This window comes from Macrotis lagotis, chromosome 1 (assembly GCF_037893015.1).
Source record: "Macrotis lagotis isolate mMagLag1 chromosome 1, bilby.v1.9.chrom.fasta, whole genome shotgun sequence".
In the NCBI taxonomy this organism is placed as follows: Eukaryota; Metazoa; Chordata; class Mammalia; order Peramelemorphia; family Peramelidae; genus Macrotis; species Macrotis lagotis.
The window spans coordinates 253,957,822-253,978,631 of NC_133658.1; the positions used below are offsets into that span (position 1 = coordinate 253,957,822).

The following is a 20,810-nucleotide window of genomic DNA, read 5'->3' on the forward strand; positions in this document are numbered from 1 at the left end:
ATGGTCCTTTCTCTACCTTGGATAGGACCAGCTTATGAGGAAGGAGAATTTGAAAATACTGGGAAGGGTCCTTTCACCTTGTTCTTTGTACATATGTGTGTTGGGGGTAGGGTGTGTGTGTGTGTGTGTGTGTGTGTGTGTGTGTGTGTGTAAGGGTGATAGAAAGGAATGAAGTTGGAAGACATGCCCTACCAGATGACTTATCCTGTTTGCATCTTTGCCCTCATTTGCAAGAACAGCAAAAATATTAACTCACTTTTCTGGAATACTTTGTAGTTTATAGTATGTTTCATAACACCAAGTAGTAGAAAATGCAATGATTATTGTTCGCATTTTATAATACATGAGGAAACTGAGGTTTAGAAAAGCCAAGTAACTTGCCTGAAGTGAAACAGCCAAAACTCAGAATAATGTTGTATATTAACACTTATATAAATCCATGTATGCATGCACATATTTATTGTATGAGTATACATTTATTTAGTTCATTAAACATTTCCCAATTACATGTAAAATTTTTTTAACAATTATTTAAAAAATTTTTGAGTTCAAATTCTTTCCCTCCCTCTTGTCTTTCCCTCATTCTTTAGAAGACAAGCAATTTGATATTGATTATACAAGTAAAGCATATTTCCAAATTAGCCATGTTGCAAAAGAAAACATCTTAAAAAAAACAACAAAAAGTTTTAAAATATATGCTTCAATCTGCATTCTGAGTTCATCAGTTGTCTCTCTGGAGGGGGATAACATTTTTCATCATGGGTTCTTTGGAATTGTCTTGATTCATTGTCTTTATCAGAGTAGCTAAGTCTTTCACAGTTGATCATCCTAACAATATTGTTTACTGTGTATAATGTTCTCCTGGTTCTGATCACTTCATTAGCCTTCCCAACATACTGCTCATCATTTCTTTTTTTTTCTTTTTTTTTTTTTTTGTTTTTTGCAAGGCAAATGGGGTTAAGTTACTTGCCCAAGGCCACACAGCTAGGTAATTATTAAGTGTTTGAGACCGGATTTGAACCCAGGTACTCCTTGGTCTTTTGACTATTTGAGGCTTGTCTTTTGACTTGAAGTTGAAGATTCTTTTATCTATATGATTTCTATCTTCCTTTCAGTTCCTTTCATGTACTTTTGATTTGGAGAGCTCTATCATCTTCCTCTGAAGTCTGTGATTAGGACTCCTCTCTTCTCCTTGCTTGTTAAACATCTTTATCATATCTGCATAAACAATCCAAAAACATTTATTAAGCATTCATTTTGTGTTAGGTGAAGAGCAAAGATGGTATAGTAGATAGAGAATATATACTGACTTTAAGATGCTAGGCAAGCCACTTAGTGCCCCAGAAATTTCATCTCTCATTCTCCTTCTCCCTCTCCCTCTCCCTCTCCCTCTCCCTCTCCCTCTCCCTCTCCCTCTCCCTCTCCCTCTCCCTCTCCCTCTCCCTCTCCCTCTCCCTCTCCCTCTCCCTCTCCCTTCTTCCTTCTGTCTCCCTCCCTCCTTCTCCCTCTCTGTTTTTTCTCTCTCTTTCCTTCTTCCTCCATCTATCTCCCATATATAATAAACACAAATGTGTGTGGGCATGCGAGTGCTCATGTGGCCATTTGAACTGCTAAGAGGAGTCTCCTGGATATTCCTTACACAAATGGGATTATAAGTCCTAAAAACTTCCCCCCCCTCAGCAGACAGTAGGGGCACAAAGAACAAAATGAAACAATCCTTTTCCTGAGGAATTTATATTCTAGGGAGTCTTCATTTTATTTCAGAATTCAATTCAATCTTATCACATTTTTATTAGAGAACTGGAGATGTAAAGATGGATAATAATAGCTCACATTTCTATTCACTTTTAGCTTGAGGTTTACAAATTGCTTTCCTCTCAACACTCTAGTGAGAGAGGTTGTATAAGGTTATTTTGCAGATGAGAAAACTAAGGTTTAGAGATTGAGTGACTTTCCTGGGTTGCAGAGTTAGTAAATGTTAGAGCTGATTCTCAGATGCAGGTCTTCTAACTTTAGCCTAACTTTAGCCCTTTACATTTCAAGGCTTATCCTGGTCCCAAGGATCCTATAATCTTATAGCTCCTACTCAGATAACTTCACAAGTGTAGCTTAACCCAGGTCAGATTAAACATAAGTGAAGTCTGAGGGGAGATGTTTATTTTAATATATTTTTTAGGGAACCCAGAAATGTTTCAAAGAGAAGTTGATACCTCAGCTGGACCTTGAAGGATAGAGGGAAGGATTTCAAGGTCTGGAAATAGTTTTCTTCCCAGGTGTAGAGGATGGCATGAACAAAAGCATAGAACTGGAAAATGGTAGGCCTGGTATGGGAAGTGATGTATTTCTTACAGCATCTTCCCCTTTCCCACTTCTTCCATCTCTCACTACCTTCTCTCTCCTTTCCTCTCTCTCTCTCCTCACATCCTCTCTCCTCTTTCCTCCTTTAACCTCCCCATTATCTCCTTATCTCCCTTCTATCTTTCCCATCCTCTCTCCTCCTCTACCTTTTTCTCTCCTCTCCTTTCCTGTTCTGTCATTTCTCTTTCCTTAACTTTTCTTCCCTTATCCTTTCTTCCTTTCTTTCTCCTCCTCTCTTCTCCCTCTCTGTCTTGTCTTGCCTCTTCCCTATACCCTTCACTTAATCCTTTTAATTTTGTCCCCAGGGAGCTTTATTATTTCAGCCCTTCTTTATCAAGAGGTTACCAACATTACAGCCTCAGTAGGATTGAAAAGTTTGGCAGACAGATTGGATCTGCAGAGAGAGATTTTTTTTCTTTTACATTTTTATACTCAAGCTGATAAATGTTTTATTTAGTCAGCAGCAGTCTAGCGTTATGTTGACTGCATAGCAATTCATTGGGGCCCTTTGCTAAAGCAGTTATCACAGAAAAAAATAATCAAACACTGTTGTCCAATCCCCAATTCAATTAGTTGGAATTTCGAAGGTGAGTCCCAGGTGATCCATAAACCGGGAAACAGCCAGCAGACTGGGTTTAGGGGGATTGGTATGCAGAGAGGATAGGATGAGTCTTTGTACTGCATTGCAGCTGGAGCTTAGAACGAAAGGAAAGTTTTTGTGTTTGAACTTACCCCTGGCTCTCTCATTATGTTCCCTAGATAGAGAAATGGGATGTGTGAAATGAGGACTTACCTGGCTACTCCAGCCCACAGACATTTGTCCTTCCTCTAGAAGCTCCCTGGACTTGGAATTTCAATAATCTTTCTTTCCCAATCTCTACATTTGGGCCTATTGACCAACCCTTCTCCTTCTGAGTACTTTCCTTCCTTTGACTTTTATGTTATGTTACTCTGCTCTTCTAGTGCTCCTCCTTCCTGTCTAAGCATTCCTCCTTCATCACTTTAGATTGTTCATCTTCGTCTTTCTTCCTTCAAGGGTGTCTATTTCTCAAAGCTTTGTCTTTCCCTTTTCATCTGTTTGCTGGTGTTTTCATTCATTACCTTTGCACCACCCCCCAACAGTAGTTTACCAACTTGCAGTGGATCATCAGCTTGATCCCTATATCCAACTATAAGCTTTTTGATTGCAGTAACTTTAAGATATGCTCTTAGAGTTGGCTGCTGGCACCAGACTTGCCCTCCAGTGGATCCTCATTAAAGGATTTAAAGTGTACTCATTCCAATTACAAGGACTTAAAAGAGTCATATTGTTATTTTTCTTCACTTCCTCCTCAGATTCAGAGTGGGTAATTTGAGCACATGTTGCCTCAGCTAGGATTAATGGAATAGAGCCCCCGTTCTATTTTTTCAGAACTGGAATCATTGTTAAAAGGGCATTTGTACTGTGCAACTAGGGGTGAAGTTTTTGGACCAGCACAAGACCAGAGAGAAAACATTTGCCAAGAATGTTTTCACTAATCAAGAATGACAATCAGTTGTTAGAAAACAATCAGATACCATTCATAGCAATGCCTACTAGTTGGATTTATTCCCATGACCCACCAGGCAGCTTCAGGGGAAACCAAAGCCTTTGGGGTCCAGGGGGAGCATGGATACAGAGCTGAGTAGCAGAGAACATCGAGGGACAAATTAGCTTTGCCCCATTGTTGAAATCTTGTCACAAATATTACCATACTGACATTTAGACCACTGAGAGACAGGTTAGCTTTATCAATGTCTTAAGTTTGTCACCATAAAAATATCTTACTGATGTTCTGCCTGGCATTATTGTAATGCTGAGGTGCCTTGAAAACTTGGGAAAGACCTACATCTAAAAGGTGTCTCACTGTATCCAGACCAACCAGAAGTCCTTTTTCCTATCAGATCATTAAGCTAAATTGCGTCTGAAAGAAGCAGTAAAAAGGATTCCTTTTCACAACATTCCCCTAACTTTAATCAACATAATGTGCTTGTCATGTCATCATTCACTTGACATCATGGTCTTCTTTGATTATGAAGGACAAGAATCAATCATCAATCATCCATTCCCTTGGCTTCAATGATTACATTTTGACAAATGATTCCAAATTCATATATACATTTTTATGACCTTTCCCTTGAGCTACAATGCTACATATATTGCTAATTATTCACTAAATAGCTTTGTTGGATGTCTCAAGCTTGCTTGCTTGGTTCTTGTCCTTCGTTATTGAACAAGATCAAAATGACATCACTATGTTTGAGACAAATTTCAGTCTCAACTGTGGCTGATCAGACCAAAATGAGCTCGGAATGCTCTACCACAAGTCAGGCACAAATAGTCCATGTGAACACCTGGGGTAAATATTCTAAACTTAACGTATATAACATTTCCTTTGAGCTGCTTCAATTTTTCCTTCCTCACTGATGAGGGCACAGCATGCTGGGTGATCCTGTGCTAGTATCTCCCATGTTGTACAATCAATTCCTACTACTATAATTACTACAGAGAATGCAACTATGATGGGCTGGACACATTGTTAAAATGCCAGATGTATGTTTACCAGCACTCCTTCTTTGGTTTTGGTTTGTAGTCTTTTATTTTGGTCTTTGGTCTTGGCTTGTAGCCTTTTAAAGTTGAAGAATTTACTCTCAGTGCAGTAGCTGTTCTTGAAGCCATGTTCATCCTCAGTAAAGACGGCTGAAAAATATCATGTTAAAAAGTATGGGAACAAGGACACATCCTTGTTTCACTCCATTGGTGACTGGGAAACCTTGAGAGCATCATACACTATCCAGAACCCAGGCATGAATGTCATCAAGAAATTGATGTACAATACTAATGAACTTCTCTGGGTAACCAAATTTTGACATAATTTTCCACAAGCCCTCACAATTGATAGTATCAAAGGCCTCCGTCAGATCTACAAAGGTTGTATACAGACCTTTGTTCTGTTCCTAGCATTTTTTGTGGAGTTGTCAGGCAGCAAACACAATATAAACTGGTCCTCTATCCTTTCTGAAGCCACACTGGCTCTCAGTGAGATGACCATCTTCTAGGTGAAGGATCAGTTTATTGAGGAAAAACTCTGGCAAGAATCTTACCAGTAATACTTGAAAGACAAATAATCCTTGTGATTGTCACAGGATAATCTATTATATTTACTTTTATAGAGCTGGACAATGGAGGCCTCCTTGAATTCTTGTAGGATAACCTTTTTATTCCATATAATCTGGAAAATTTCAGTCAGTTTTGGATTAGAAATGAACCCCCCCACACCTCCATCTTGTAGATCTCAGCTAGAATAAAGTCAGCACCAGGTGTTTTGTCACTTGAAAGGAGCCTAATAGCATTTAAACCTCTTTTTCTATTGAAACTACAAATAAGGACTGGATTGACTTCAATCGGAGGTAAATGGTCAATGGCTTCTACATTGATTGATGATGGTTTGTTAAGAACACTATGAAGTATTCAGATCATCTCTCTAGGATTATGTCTCCATTATTAATCAATCTGGATCCATCAGCACTGAGTAGTTGAGATGCACCATATGTCTTTGGCCCATAAATAGCCTTCAGGCATCACAAAAGCATCTTGGTTTGTCACTATCTGTATAAAATTGAATTTTATCTGCCTTCTTACTCAGCTAAGAGAGCTACATCTTTCTAAGTTTTGCTTGTACTTTATTTTTGATGGAATTAACTGTTGTCTTCTTAGAAAAGGATGAACTATCCTGCTGGTAAACCCTGTAGAGTTCTCATCTTTCATTTAGCAGCTGTTGTATTTCCCCATCATTATCATCTTGGTGTTTGCAAGTATTCTTGCCCAGATGAGCAACTGCAATGCTGTACACCATATCTCTGAAAGTTGCCCACTCTTTTTCTGTTCCATTGTTGTCAACTGTGTGTTGGCTCAGTTTTCCCTCCAAGTTAGAAACAAACTGTTCCCTCTCATAGAAATACTCTAAGCTGTTGATATTAATTCTTCTAGTTTTCGTTTTGCCTTGGGGCCTCCACTTTGGTTGAATGTGAATATTTAGCTTAGAGAGGATGAGTCTGTGATCAGTCCAGCACTCTGCACCACACATTGCCTTTGTCACTCTCACATCCTGTCTGTCTCTTCTCCTTACAATCACATAGTCTATTAGATGCCAATATTTGCCACAAGGGTGCATCCAGGAAGTTTATTGTGATTAGGTAAAAGGAAGACAGTGTTTGTGATGAGGTTATGAGAAAAGCAAGTCTTTAGTAGTAGGTGACCATTTGCTGTTGCTGTTTTCAACTCCATTCCTTCCAAGACTTCCAAGACTTCCTGCCATGTCTGGTAATCTGAACCTACTCTAGCATTAAAGTAATGCAGAATTATAAGCTTGTCCTCATGATGAGGGTCTCCAGGTCTTTATAAAATGCTTCTTTAATTTCATGATGATAGTGTCATGATGTTTTCCTAGAAGTGACAGTCTCATTGTCATGAGCCTGTCATTCACTCCTTTAGGTAAGCATTCAAGAATGTTGACTAGTTTAGTTTTGATTTCATAACCTTCCCTAGCTCTACGACATTCCCCTTCACTACTTCAGAAAAACATGTATCCATTTTCAATTTCATTAAACGGGCTTTATTTCACTTAGAGTTGCTGTTTGGATATGATACCTTCTGAGTTCTCTTTAACAAAGAGCTGTTAGTCTTTCAGGTCTATTGGATTTTGTGTTATTTAATGAGTGTGCATGTGTTCTTCTTTGAAGAAGATTTTGTAGATTTTTTTGTGTATGTCTCAACTGCACTGTGATATCTCTGCCTGCTGCAGAAATCAGGCCAGGGTTGGGTAAGCAGACAATTTTTAAAGCATCTTTCTAGCCCCTTCCTCACATCAGGAAGTAAGCAGTCCAATCCTCAAAAGGACCACTCAGTCAACAGGAGGCTGCCAAATTTTACCGCTGCTTTCTTCTTCTTCTTCTTCTTCTTCTTCTTCTTCTTCTTCTTCTTCTTCTTCTTCTTCTTCTTCTGCCTCCTCCTCCTCCTCCTCCTCCCTTGATTACACTCAACCTTGTTTAACCTGCCTGCTGAAACAGTTTACTGGAGAGCATTCCATAACTGCTTGGAGCTATAGGTGAGCATTTGTAAAGCAGTCCTGAAGAGGGCTCAGCAGCCCTCATACCAAGATCCTAGTCTTCTTTGAACACATCCTACACCCCTGTCCCAATGGTACTTAATAGTTAACAAAAAGAAGTGTGGTATGATGGATGTAGTATTAGACTCATAGTCAAGTAGTCTTAGCTTTAAACCCTCCTGTGTGTCTCTAGGCAAGTTGCTTAAGCTCTCTGTCTACTTCACTTTCCTCCTCTAGAAAAGAAAGGGGCTGTACTTACAGGCGTAAGGTCTCTTTCAGCTTTAAATTTTTGAATCAATGTCCAAAATCTAATCATTTCCCACATAAAATCTGTCTTTCCTCCCAATTTCCCAATTTCAGTTGAAGTCACTATCATCCTCCCACTTGGTTATGAGATCCTCTGCTCAAACCATGAGAGTGTTTCTGAAGGCCAAGCCTCTCTTCACATTCACCTCTCAATCACTATATTTGATGAATCTGAAATTGTTTCCTATGGATCAGTCTTGTCACCCTAAATAGCTGGGAAGTGGCTGGAGGGCAGTATAAATGAATTATACTTATCATATCATGACAGGCAGCTTGATATCAAGGATAGAATGTTGGACTAGGAGTCCAGAAGGCCTGAGATCAAATCCTACTCAGTCCTGTACCAGCTGTGTGACCTTAGACAAACCATTTAATTTCTCTTTTAAAACTTCCCTTTCCTCCTATATGAAATGGGAATAATAAGCACTTTCCCTTTAGGACTGTTAGAAAGATCAAATTAGATGACAGATATAAATCTTGCAAAACACAAAGCATTGTATAATTGTTAACTATTAGAAGGTCCTTTATTGAGAGCAGGAAGTAATCATCAAAGTCCAGTAACAGTATAAAAGTCAAGATGTGTGGTGAAGGCCTGGGATGCAGTGGATTATCTTCCATGTTTGATCAAATTCTAAGCTCTCCATAGTTCCTGCTTCAGTCTCTTTCATGGAATTGGAACAATCCACCCATTTTTCTAGATCTTAGATCTGTTGGTAACCCTTAACCCTTAATCTGATTTAGCCTGATTGTTGAGATAGTTTACTGGGATGTTGCATGTTACAGTTTCTTGGAAGCCCATCTGAGAGTAGGGTGATAGGTGGACACCAAAAGTGGATGAGTGTGAGTAAGGTGTTGTTGGTTTTCACAGGATGGAGGTTCCCTTTGAAATCCATTAGAAAGGGGAAATGGCCCCAATCAATCACAAAACTGGGAGAGTTCTCCTAATTCCATTCCAAAAATGACAAAGTCAAGATTAGAAGAATCTAGTTCTTAAGGAGTCAAGAGTACCCTAGAGATCTTGACCTAATGCAACTGAGTTTGCACAATTAGGTTATTGAATATTATCCCACATAGCCCCTGTGACAATGGGGTTCATCAACATAACATGCATCATAGGATGTGGGGGGGATCATATTAGGGACATGTCATGGAATGAGCAGACCTCTTAGACTGTAACTCAAATTCTGAGAGCCTATGAAAATCCAGGTGGGAGGGGAAAGATTTTCTAAAGACTGTAATTATCCTTGTGCCCCACCCTAGGTGAGGCACCAGTATCCTGTAGAATTCATGAATAAAGTGTTCAATTTTTCTCTCACTCCAGAAGATTTCTTTCTTTTATAGATAACAATGAGCAATCCCCATACCAGAGGTGCGGGTCTTTCCTAAACACCACCAATAAGCTGAGAGTTCCAGGGACTCACTGCCTATTTGGGCAACTCATTCTACCACTGGAAAGCTGGGTTAGGGAATTCCCCTTTATATTGAAATCTGAAATCTGTTTCATTGAAACCTCTACCTACCTACCTCATGCTCTTAATTCTATACTTCAGGACCAAGAAGAATTCATTTAATTCTCCCTACTTATAGCAGCTCATTTGGAAGGTTTTTAGCATAAGATTGAGCACATGATAAAATTCTATGTATGCTTTTTGATTGAGTTTGTTATTTGTTAGCATTATCACAGAATATAGAATGTTATAGCTTAAAGCAACTTAGGAGGCAATGGTACTTCTCTATGATAGAGTCATAAATTGCAATTTGGGTACTTATAACAAGTAGCAAAAAAAGTACTTTGGGCAAACAATATGAAAGACATTAAATCAACTTAAGACAAATTACTTTGTCTTCAGACAAAATCTTTGAGGATAAACCCAGGCCCTAAGAACTGGGAGGACCTAAAACTAAAGTCCTGAAAAGTAAAAGAACAAGTGACACCAAAGCTGCTTTTGAGATATGGAGAAGAGTAGGGTCAGATTAGGGAGCAAATCATTTGGACTTTTGCTATGTCTTGGGAATTGAGAGGAAGTTTGTCATCTGGTAGCTTTCTTTGTAATAAATTATTCTTGCTAAGATGGTACTAAGTTTAATTGTCTTTTCCTGTGTAAGGGTATAGCGTTACTCATGTCCTTTACATTTTGGTATCCTGGAAAGCAGCCCAGGTTAGTCCATTCTAGTTACATGTATAATTGCTCCCACGTTTATAATTGTTCTACACAACCATCTTCTTGCCATTTGCCCAGTCATTATGTGTATGTGGATCCCCTTCCTTCCCTCTCAACCCTGTATTCTACCTCTTGCTGAGGTAGAAGTCAGAATCATAGACTTGACAATGGGCAAACGTTTCCCAATGGTTCTACTCATCATCCTTTTGTTATCCCAGTCCTTCCCCTCCCCTTATATAGTGTCTTCCCCTATTAGAACATAAGCTCCTTAAGGGTAAGAACTCTTTTGCTTTTGTACTTTGTATCCTCAGAATTTAGCATAGTGTCTATCATGTATCAAGTATCTAATAAATAATTTCCATTGGTACAATCATGGTCACATAGGGTTCTTGTGAGACAACTTTAAAGCAAAATATAAATATAATTATTGTTATCATCATCATTGTTTTCCTGTGATTGTGCATCTTTACTCATCAGACTTGTTAAGACTGAGAAACATTTGTGCAGTCACATGTTAGTATCATAGAATAGATCAAGGATCTGAATTGTTAAAGAATAGTCATTAGAACTGAGTTCAGAAACAAAGAACTTCTTTTCCTATCTCTGAAATCATATAATTCAACTTTCCAGAAGGGTCGATTAAGCTTTAGGATTTAGAAAATGTTCTCTGGAGAATGAGTCTTAATAAGTCTTAGTAAGACTGACTAAGGGAAAGACAGTATAGTATGGTGGCATAATGGATAAAGTACTAGGTCTAGAATCAGGAAGACTTCTCTTCCTGAGGTCAGATGTGGTCTCAGACACTAGCTGTGTGCTCTGGGGCAAGTCTCTTAACTTTTGTTTGCTTCTATGAAATGGGATGATAAAAGTATCTACCTCTCAACACTGTGATGGGGATCAAATGAGATAATATTTGCAAAGTGCTTAGCACACAGCAAGCATTATATAAATGTTGTAATTATTATTAATTTTTCTAAAGAAATGAAATTGTCAGGGACACTAAAAAGGACAGCATTTATTTGCACTTTGGCAATGCCTGGTGGGGGAGAGAGAGCGAACGAGCGAGAGAGAGAGAGAGAGAGACAGACAGACAGACAGACAGACAGAGACAGAGACAGAGAGAGAGAGAGAGAGAGAGAGAGAGAGAGAGAGAGAGAGAGAGAGAGAAGAGAGAGAAGAGAGAGAGAGAAGAGTGATCAAGACAGAAGCGGGAGAGGAAGGACAGAGGCAGGCAGGCCAGCCAGAAAGAGAGAAAGACAGAGATGTGTGTGTGTGTGTGTGTGTGTGTGTGTGTGTGTGTGTGTGTGTGTGTGAGAGAGAGAGAGAGAGAGAGAGAGAGAGAGAGAGAGAGAACAGGAGGAAAAAAAAACACTGAAATTTATACCTACCCCTCCCCCACTTCCAATAATAGTGGAAAGAATCCTGGTCTGGGATCAGTAGACTGGGTCTTTGCTCCTTGTTCTGCCATGCAGTTGTCATGTGACCTTGGTCAAGTCATTTCCCTGTAAGAGTCTTAGTTTCTTCTGGTGTACAATGATGAGACTTAGATGATTTTTCAGGTCTTTTCCAGCTCCAGAGTTCTGTGGTTTCATGACACTGATACCATAAATGCTGCCAGGGAGCTTAAAAGTGTGATAACCAGTTCTGCTTAGGAACATAGGAAGAGTAGGTAGGAGATTAGTTAATACTTACCAAACTGAACATAGTTATTAAATTGAATTATGAAGCTTTTAATTACTGCTATATTAGCATATTATGAGCATTGAAGCACTACTTAGTTTATAATAATAGAGATTGTCTGGAAGACATACCTATTTTTACTACTAATTAACAGAATATTATGAAAGAGGTAGGGAATTAATTACAATTGAGTAAATCATTATAAATAAGATAATTGGGTAAAATTGTTTCCTTTTCTCCAACACCCCCATGTTTGTAGACAGATGGCATTGTTCTTGCTGAGAGATTTGTTTTACTATAAACACCAACCATCCACTTGGTGTTGATGGTGATTAATAGATTTTCTGGCTTTCTCCCCTTAAATCTCCCCCTGAAGGATAGAAGTTCATCCCTTTCATTCTCCTGTTGCAGCTTTTGGATTTGGTTTCATGGAATTAAAAAAAAATCCCAAAAGCAACTAAACAATTACTCCCTGTTAGACTTCTTAGGTTTTCTTAGGCCTAGTTACCTTTTAAAAAATGCTAGTGATGCTTTTGCAATCTAGTAATCTTTAATTAGAGCTTTCATAAAGTCTTAGCACCATGGAATCAAAGGATGCTAATCTTATTGTCATTTTTGACTAACTTTTCTTTTCCCTATAACTAATTAGTAAGCAAGTCTTAGTATTTTTATGACATCTTTTGCATCTAGGTAACTACATAGCACAATAGAGAAGAATTCTGAGCCTGGAATCAGGAAGACCTGAGTTCAAACCCAGCCTCAAATATCTACTAGCTATGTGACCCTGAATAGGTCTGCTTGTCTCAGTTTCTTCAACTGTAAAATATGGATGGATAAAGTAGCATTTATCACACAGGTGAGGTTCAAATGAGATATTTGTGAAATTATGTAGTATAATGTCTGGAACATAGTAGCCATTTAATAATTGCTTATCCTTTCCATTTAACTCTTTTTAATATTCCTACCACAATTATCCTAATCCAGGCCCTCATTGCCTTCTTTCCACTGGTAATTTGTTACTGTAGTAACTTTGGCAGCACTGCTATGACAATGCTATTTTCAAAAACTTTCCATGTCTCCTTTTGCCTAAAGAATAAAATCCAATAAACTCCCAGTTCTGACATTTAAGGTCATCCATAATTAAGTTCCTATCTTCTTTTTTTTTAAGAAAAATTTTATTATTTTGAGTTTTACAATTTTTCCCCTATTCTTGCTTCCCTGCCCCCACTCCCCACAGAATTTAGTCTGTTAGTCTTTACATTGTTTCCATGGTATACATTGATCTACGTTGAATGTAATGAGAGAGAAATCATATCCTTAAGGAATAAAAGTAAAGTATATGAAATAGCAAAATTACATAATAAGATAACAGTTTTTTCCCCAAAATTGAAGGTCTTTGTTCAAACTCCACATTTCTTTCTCTGAATACAGATGGGATTCTCCATTGAAGATAGCCCCAAATTGTCCCTGATTGTTGCACTGATGGAATGAGCAAGTCCATCAATATTGATCATCACCCCCATGTTGCTGTTAGGGTGTACAATGTTTTTCTGGTTCTGCTCATCTCACTCAGCATCAGTTCATGTAAATCCTTCCATGCTACCTTGAATTCCCATCCCTCTTGGTTTCTAATAAAACAATAGTGTTCCATTATATACATAATACCACAGTTTGCTAAGCCATTCCCTGATTGAAAGACATTCCCTTAATTTCCAGTTCTTTGCTACCACAAACTGGGCTGCTATGAATACTTTTGTTCAAGTGATGTTTTTACCCTTTTGCATCATCTCTTAAGGCCTAACCATCTTCTGAGCTTTTCCTTATACTAATCCTCTTCATCTATTTGATGTTTTAGCCACCATAAATGACTTTCCATCCTTTATTTTTATCCTTCCCCCTCTCTTTCTGTGATTTAGCTCAGGCTCTTCAGAAGATCTAGAACTGAGTCCTTGGATCCCACCTCTATCTTTTCATTATCATCTCCTTTCTGGAATCTCTCCTGATATACGCCAGTTGAAAGTAATCTTTCCATCTCAAAATTTTTTCCAGTAGTTTGCCAGTCCCCTCCTTTCCATTTATATGTTACCCTTGTAATAATTTATTTTCATCCTTGTTCTTTCATTTGTAAACTCTGGATGGAGCAGGGCCTATATTATAAATCTATCTCCAGGGCTAAGCACAGGGCCTTGCCCAAAATAGAAATTTCAGAAATATTTGTTGAATTGAATTGAACCATGGAAAGTTAGAGCTGATAAGAATAGGAAAACTCAAATGGTGGTCTAATATGAGGTCTAAATGAGGTCTAATACTTTTGAAGACACTACCATTCTCCCATTGTCCTTTAAATAGTGCTTCCAGTCACAGCTCCTTATGTACATGTGGTTGTGTAGCAACTCTCTACTTTCAGTTTCTAGATTCAGCTGTAATCCTTAGCCAGAGCTTTCCTCATGGGAAAAGGGGACTATGCTATGATTTCTCAATTTAAAATTCATAGTTTTTTCCCCCTCCCTCTTACAGATCTTTTAGAAATATCTGTAACACATTTAACCAATGAATTAAAAGTTATTTCCAGGGAGAAAATCCTTCCTAGACTTCAGAGATATGACTAGAACAGGTTTTTCATCTTCTGGAGATTTTCTAGTTCAAACTGTAACTCTTTAGCTCACAGAACAAAGATGTTTTAATTAGCTAATGTCCTCAAGTTTAATCCTGTTTTCTGAATCCCTGTTTTCTTAACACTAGGGTTTACCTTTCCAGTGGAGAACTCATTCTACTTTATGGTATTTGATACTGTTGCTTATCTTTCAGTCTTGAAGAGAGCCAGTGACATGAGGAAGGTGATGTTTTGACTTGCAAGTGAATGGAATTTAAGTGAAGCTGGGCTATACAAAGTTACCAGCTTCACTCTCTACCCCGAAGCCTAGACTTTCCTTATGGATCCCTTTGGCAACCCCTAGATCAAGTCAGCATCTGATGTTGGTATTGTATTTCCAATAAACTGTCAAGCTCTCTCAGCATCTAAGGTGTCCCAATTTCTCAGTTTCTCAAAACTGTTTCCTTTTCTTGTAAATATGAGAGGGAGGGAGGAAAGGCAGTCAAAGCCATTGTTTTTATCCTGACTGATTCACATTTCTGGCCTTTCATTTTGATCCAACAAAACCTTTTTTAGTCTATGAACTTCTTATAAGCTTACATAAATACTAAATCTATCCTTGCAATTTCCACCATCTTCCTAGTTCTGTCCTCAGATGCCAAACAAAACAAATCTAACATTTCTTCTCTATGTGTCCAGATAAATGATAAGATAGATAAATGAAGACAGTTAATCATATGGCTTTTTCCTTTTTAGCCAAAATCCTAAAAAAAAATCCTGTTTAATCTCATTATTTCCATTTCCTCACTCATTTCTTGATCAATCTTATCACTCAACTGAAACCACTTTCTCCGAAGTTACCCATTGTCCTCTTCATTGAAAATCTACTTTTTGTTCTTTCTGTAATATTTTACATGGTGGATCACTTTGTTTTCCTGCATACTCTATTTTTTCTGGGGTTTTGTGAAAATTTTCTCTCTTGATTATGTTTCTATATGTCTGATAGCCCATTCTCAGTCCCCTTTGATGTATCTATAACATGTCTCCTAAAAGTGGGTGCACCCAAAACTTCATCCTTTTCTTTTTTTCAATAATCTTCTACTTGGTGGCATTTAGCCATTGTCTCTTTAATGATTTTCAGATCAATACAGGTAACCAGGATTCTTTCCTTATCTCTAATCCTATTTCACCAGCTCTCTATTAGTCCTTTCCAATTGGATGTTCCATAGGTATCTCCAACTCAACATGGCCAAAACAGAACTCATCTTTTCCTTCAGATCCATTCTTTCAAACTTCCCTATTCCGGTCAAGGATGTCCCCATCCTTCTGTTCACCTAAGTAAAAAAAAAAATAAAATCTTCCTGTCATTTTGGACTCCTTACTCTCCTTTATTATTATTACTTTCTCCTTTATTTTTCTTTCCTTAACAAATGTAAAAGCACTTGCCATGTCTTCTTATTTCTACCTTCATAATTTCTCTTGCACTCATTTCCTTTTCTCCACTCATACATCCACTATGCTAATTGTTTCATGTATAGACTACTGCAATAGCTTTTTCATTGAAGTCCCTGCCTCATGTCTCTTCCTTCTCAAAAGTAATTTTTACAGGGGTGGCTAGATGGTGCAGTGAATAGAGCACGGGCATTGGAGTCAGGAGTACCTGGGTTCAAATCCGACCTCAGACACTTGATAATTATCTAGCCATGTGGCCTTGGGAAAGCCACTTAACCCCATTGCCTTGAAAAAAATCTAAAAAAAAGTAATTTTACCAAATTAATTTTCTTCAAAGTTCAAATCTGACTGTCATTCTCCTCAATAAACATCAGTGAATTCCTATTATTTCAATGATAAACTATTATTTCTTCCCTTTGATATTAAAAGTCCCTTAAACATACTTGTTTGATGAAAAATCTTTTATGAACTGATGCAAAACAATGTGAACAGAACCAGGAAAATGTACATAGTAACAACCCCATTGTATGCTGAGGAACTGTGAATGATTTAGCTATTCTCAGTAATACAATGACCCAAGATTATTCCAAAGAGGCATCCACCTCTACAGAAAGAACTAAAATTATTTGAAGACAGACTGAAGCATACTATTTTTTGCTTTCTTTTGTTATTTTTATTTTATTCGAGTCTTCTTATATATGACTAGCATGAAAATTGTACATGTATAACCTATATCTGATTGCTTACCATCTCAGGGAGAAATGGATAGAATTTGGAACTCAAAACTTAAAAAAAATTTTAAAAATTGTTTTAACTTGTGATTGGGAAATATGTATTAAAAATATTTTTTTGATTGAAATTCTTTCAACTGAATCTTTTGAATGTACCTTCCAAGTTGGGGCCAGCAGTTGATGTTGGTAGTAGCAAGGTAGGTGGACACCACTCTTAACAATGATTATTCCATATTATCTACAGGGACTGGGCTGGAATAAAGACTGGAGGTTTGATGAGCTCTGCTTCTCCCAGTACTCCTGAGCTTGGGTTCCAAGACTATCTCCTTTCTGTTATTATTATTATTATTATTATTATTATTATTATTATTATTATTATTTAGGTTTTTTTGCAAGACAGATGAGATTAAGTGGCTTGTCCAAGGCCACACACCTAAGAAATTACTAAGTGTCTGAGTCCGGATTTGAACTCAGGTACTCCTGACTCCAGGGCCGGTTCTCTATCCGGTGCATCACCTAGCTGCCCCCTTTCCATTCTATTATTGATGTTAAAATCTGTTAAAATTCACTCATCTAACCAAGTCCTTCCTCCAGCTCCTTCCCGGCTAGAACCTATTATCTAACCATGCTTTTTCCAACTTTTGTATCATTATTCTAGCCTGGGTAGACTTTTCTGGATCTTGATTCTGTCATCTAACCTATTTTCCAGTTCTTCTAGTTTCAGTCATGTGGAAATTGAATTGGCTTGCTATCTAGGCTGTTATCCAAATCATTTATAAAAGGGGTAAACAGTACCATAACAGGAATTTAACTGCCCGCTTGTCTTTCAGTCTCTCCTCCCCTCCTGCATTTACTGCAATATTAGCCTTCTCTAAAACACTGTTTTCATCATTCCATATTAAAAAAAATTCTAAAAATCCCCCCTCCCTTTTCAGAGTAGATGGTTCAGATTCCTCAGGGTTAAATTGAAAACCCTACCAAATCTGCTCCTTCTCTATTTACTACCCTACAGTGTCACTGTGAATCAATATAAGTACTAAGTTTCAAAGGAGTTGTCTTCAGTTTCCTTCAAAAATACAACACATATTCCTTACAATCTAAATGATGTTCATGCTGTTCCCATCATCAAATTATATTCCCCATTCTTTGCACATACCCAAATCTTATCTGTTCTGCAGAGTTTCTTATCTTTTCTGGGAGACAATTCCAGATTATAAAAACTCACACTGATCTCCCTCTTCTTGAACTCCTATCACATCTATTTGTATTTTGACACTTCATTTCTTCATTTATTCCTTCCCTCCTTTCAATAAACAATGACCAAACCAACTACTACATACAAGGCCTCCATTAAAGTACTATTGTAGTCATTAGGTTATTAATCTTTTCAACTACAGCACCTCATAAAACATCATCAACCAACCCTTTAAAAGGTTGTGATCTAGATCAGCAGAGAGGACAGCTACTGATAAAATCATGACTCTTTTGACATGTCAAAGAATCTGTAAGACCTTGGATTCAGTATGGGTGAATTGATATGGAGGGTAGGTGGAAGAGATTTAGAATATATATAAGAAAAAATCCCTGCTTCATGAACTTAATAGTACATATATATAATATTTATAAATATAAATCTATATTTATAAATATAAAACATTATATATATGTATATATACATATATATATTTAATATCTTCAATCTCAGCATCTCTGCAATGTGGACAAACTTCTTTCTGGACTTTGGTTTCCTCATCTCTTAAATGAAGGAGAAGATCTAAATGACTTCTAAGGTTTCCATAGTTCTAAGGTCACATAAGTTGGTAGAATCAGCTTGGAAGATGAGTCTACTTTAATAGAGTTAATGCTAACAGTGTATAAATACTGCATATAAATAACTGCAGATGTTGGTGATAAATAATTCAGAGAGAGAAAATTAGGAGTTCAATGTTTTTAATAGTAAATAATTTAAATACTCCTTACATTGCACACTGTAAATATGTATTTTCCCCTAGAATAGACAGAGATAAACAGTCAATATATAATGGATAGAAAGCTGTCCAAGGAATCAGGAAGATCTGCATTTGAGTCCTATTGTTGTTAGATGTATACAAGCTGGACAGGTCTCTCACTTGTAAGTCATATAGCAGTCTGAGTTTCCTGTAAGAATAGTCATATTTTCCTTCTTCTCACTCCTCCACCAACAAATGGACAGAGATCATTTAGAGGACATAGATAACAAAATAAATACTTGGGGAAGAATCACAGTTAAAAATGATCTCTACCACATCTTCAACTATGGAAATGGGCAGTGCTTTTGTTCTCTTCCTTTGATCAGGGTGCATAACCATTTTAGAAGAAAGAATTTTATTGAAGAGGTAAGAAGTTAGCTCTGTCACTAAATTGATTAAGTCATCTACTATGTACAAGGAACATTAAAGTACTGAAGACTGGTCACTAGGTCATTCATTAATCTTTTCAACCACAGCAACTCAATGAAAGAGCAATAACTGTCCCCTAAAGGGATTGTGATCTGGATCAGTAGAGGGGACAACCATTCAGATGAAATCTTGACTCTTCTGACATGGCAAAGAATCTACAAAGCCTTGAGTCACCTTCTCAGGGTCTCCTTTTCCCCATCTGAAAATCATATCATATCATTTCTACAGTCACTCTTAGCATCCTCTGTTTTCTAAGATTCTTCCTAACTCTGCCATTCTATGTTCTAAGACAGAATATGGCAAACTATAGCCCACAAGGACAACTAATCATAGTTTGTCAACCTCTGTTTTAAGATCTCTTTCAGTTCTCTGGAAGAAACATTCTGTTTTTTTCCTATTTCTTTTTGGTTCTGATATTCTATATTCTGCATTCGAAAACCCCTTCTATTCCTGACATTCCAAGTCCCTTCCAACTTAAAATACCAATACATACCTGTCAGATTGGCTCATTTGACAAAAAAAGGGGGAAATGATAATTATTGGAGAGTATGTGGAAAAATTGAGACACCAATGCATTCATTGTTGGTGATGTTGTGAAGTGATCCAACTATTCTAAAGAGCAATTTGGAGCTATGCCCAAAGGGCAATCAAATTGTGTATATTGTTTGATCCAGCAATACTACTTCTAGGTCTGTATCCCCAAAAAAGATCATAAAAAGGGGAAAGGACTTACATGTACAAAAATATTTATAGTAGTTTTTTTTGTTGTGACAAAATATTGGAAACTGAGGGGATGCTATGTGCTAAAGTCATTCTAGGTCTAATGTTTTATCTTCTAAGGTCCCTTCCAGAGCTGATATTTGATTTTCTAAAGTTTCTTTTATGCTTGATAGCATGTAACATTGAAAGATTCTAAGTTTTTCAATGTATTGTTTCTTGGATAACTAAGCTGTATTCAGAAGCTTCTGAATATGTATATCTATTTACTTGTTTATTTATTTATTCAAGATTGATAGACTATCATCCAACTGCTCAGCCACCAAAGCCAAAACAGAAAGATAGACACAAAGGCTTAGTGGTGCATTCATAATTGTAACACATATTTTGGGGAGGGAAGTTAAATAGGATGTGAAAGAGAGTGTCTAATCCAGATTGTATAAAATTCAGTTATAGATACTGGGAATGATTAAACACAAGATGGCAAAATAAATATTGCACACTAAATATCTTCAAACACAATATCAAAGGACTGAAACATGGAGGAAAAGATTAGATTTAATTCCACTTGGTCCCAGTAGGGTGGAAGAAAGTTACAGGGAGTAGATTTTTAGTTCAAGACAAAGAAGAAGGTTTTTTACCAGTTAGAACTTTCCAAAAATAGAATGGGCTGCCTTTGAATTTGGGGGAACTCCTAATCTTTGTTGGCATTTGAATAGAATCTGGACTGGTTGCAGAGCATTTAGAGGCAAGTTCTGCTTTGGTTAGGGTAGTTAGACTAAATGATCTCTGGAATCACTTCCAGTATTGAAATTCTCTGGTATTTTCGCAGTTCACTCTAGCTTATTGCACTCTGCTTGGTCCTACTCTGAACACCTCCCTCATTTTAATATACCATTTTGGCAATAAATAGACTTGATAGAGGTAAGACTCAGTTTGGACAAATGAACAGAAAATAAATAGTGGGTGTATTATAGATGAAGTCACTTATGGCTCTGCCACTTAAGAGAATGGGGAATGAGAAAGAACTGATAAACAGAAGAACTTATAAAATTGTCTTACATATAATGTATACATATACATATATATACTTTTATATATATATACATATATATATATGTGTGTGTGTGTGTGAATGTCTAATGGTAGCCATCTCAAAAAGGGGAGAAGAAAAAAGAAAAAGTTATATGATTATTACATATTTAAAAGGAATAGGAAGTTGTATATTTTTTGCAGTTTCATGTGCA

At 37.2% G+C, this 20,810-nt stretch overlaps 1 pseudogene; it reads right to left on the reverse strand.

Annotated features, from left to right (window-relative positions):
• Nucleotides 1–2,923: 2,923 nt before the first annotated feature.
• The window catches only part of LOC141504852 (smoothelin-like protein 2), a 99,881-nt pseudogene continuing 81,994 nt past the window's right edge, over nt 2,924–20,810 (reverse strand).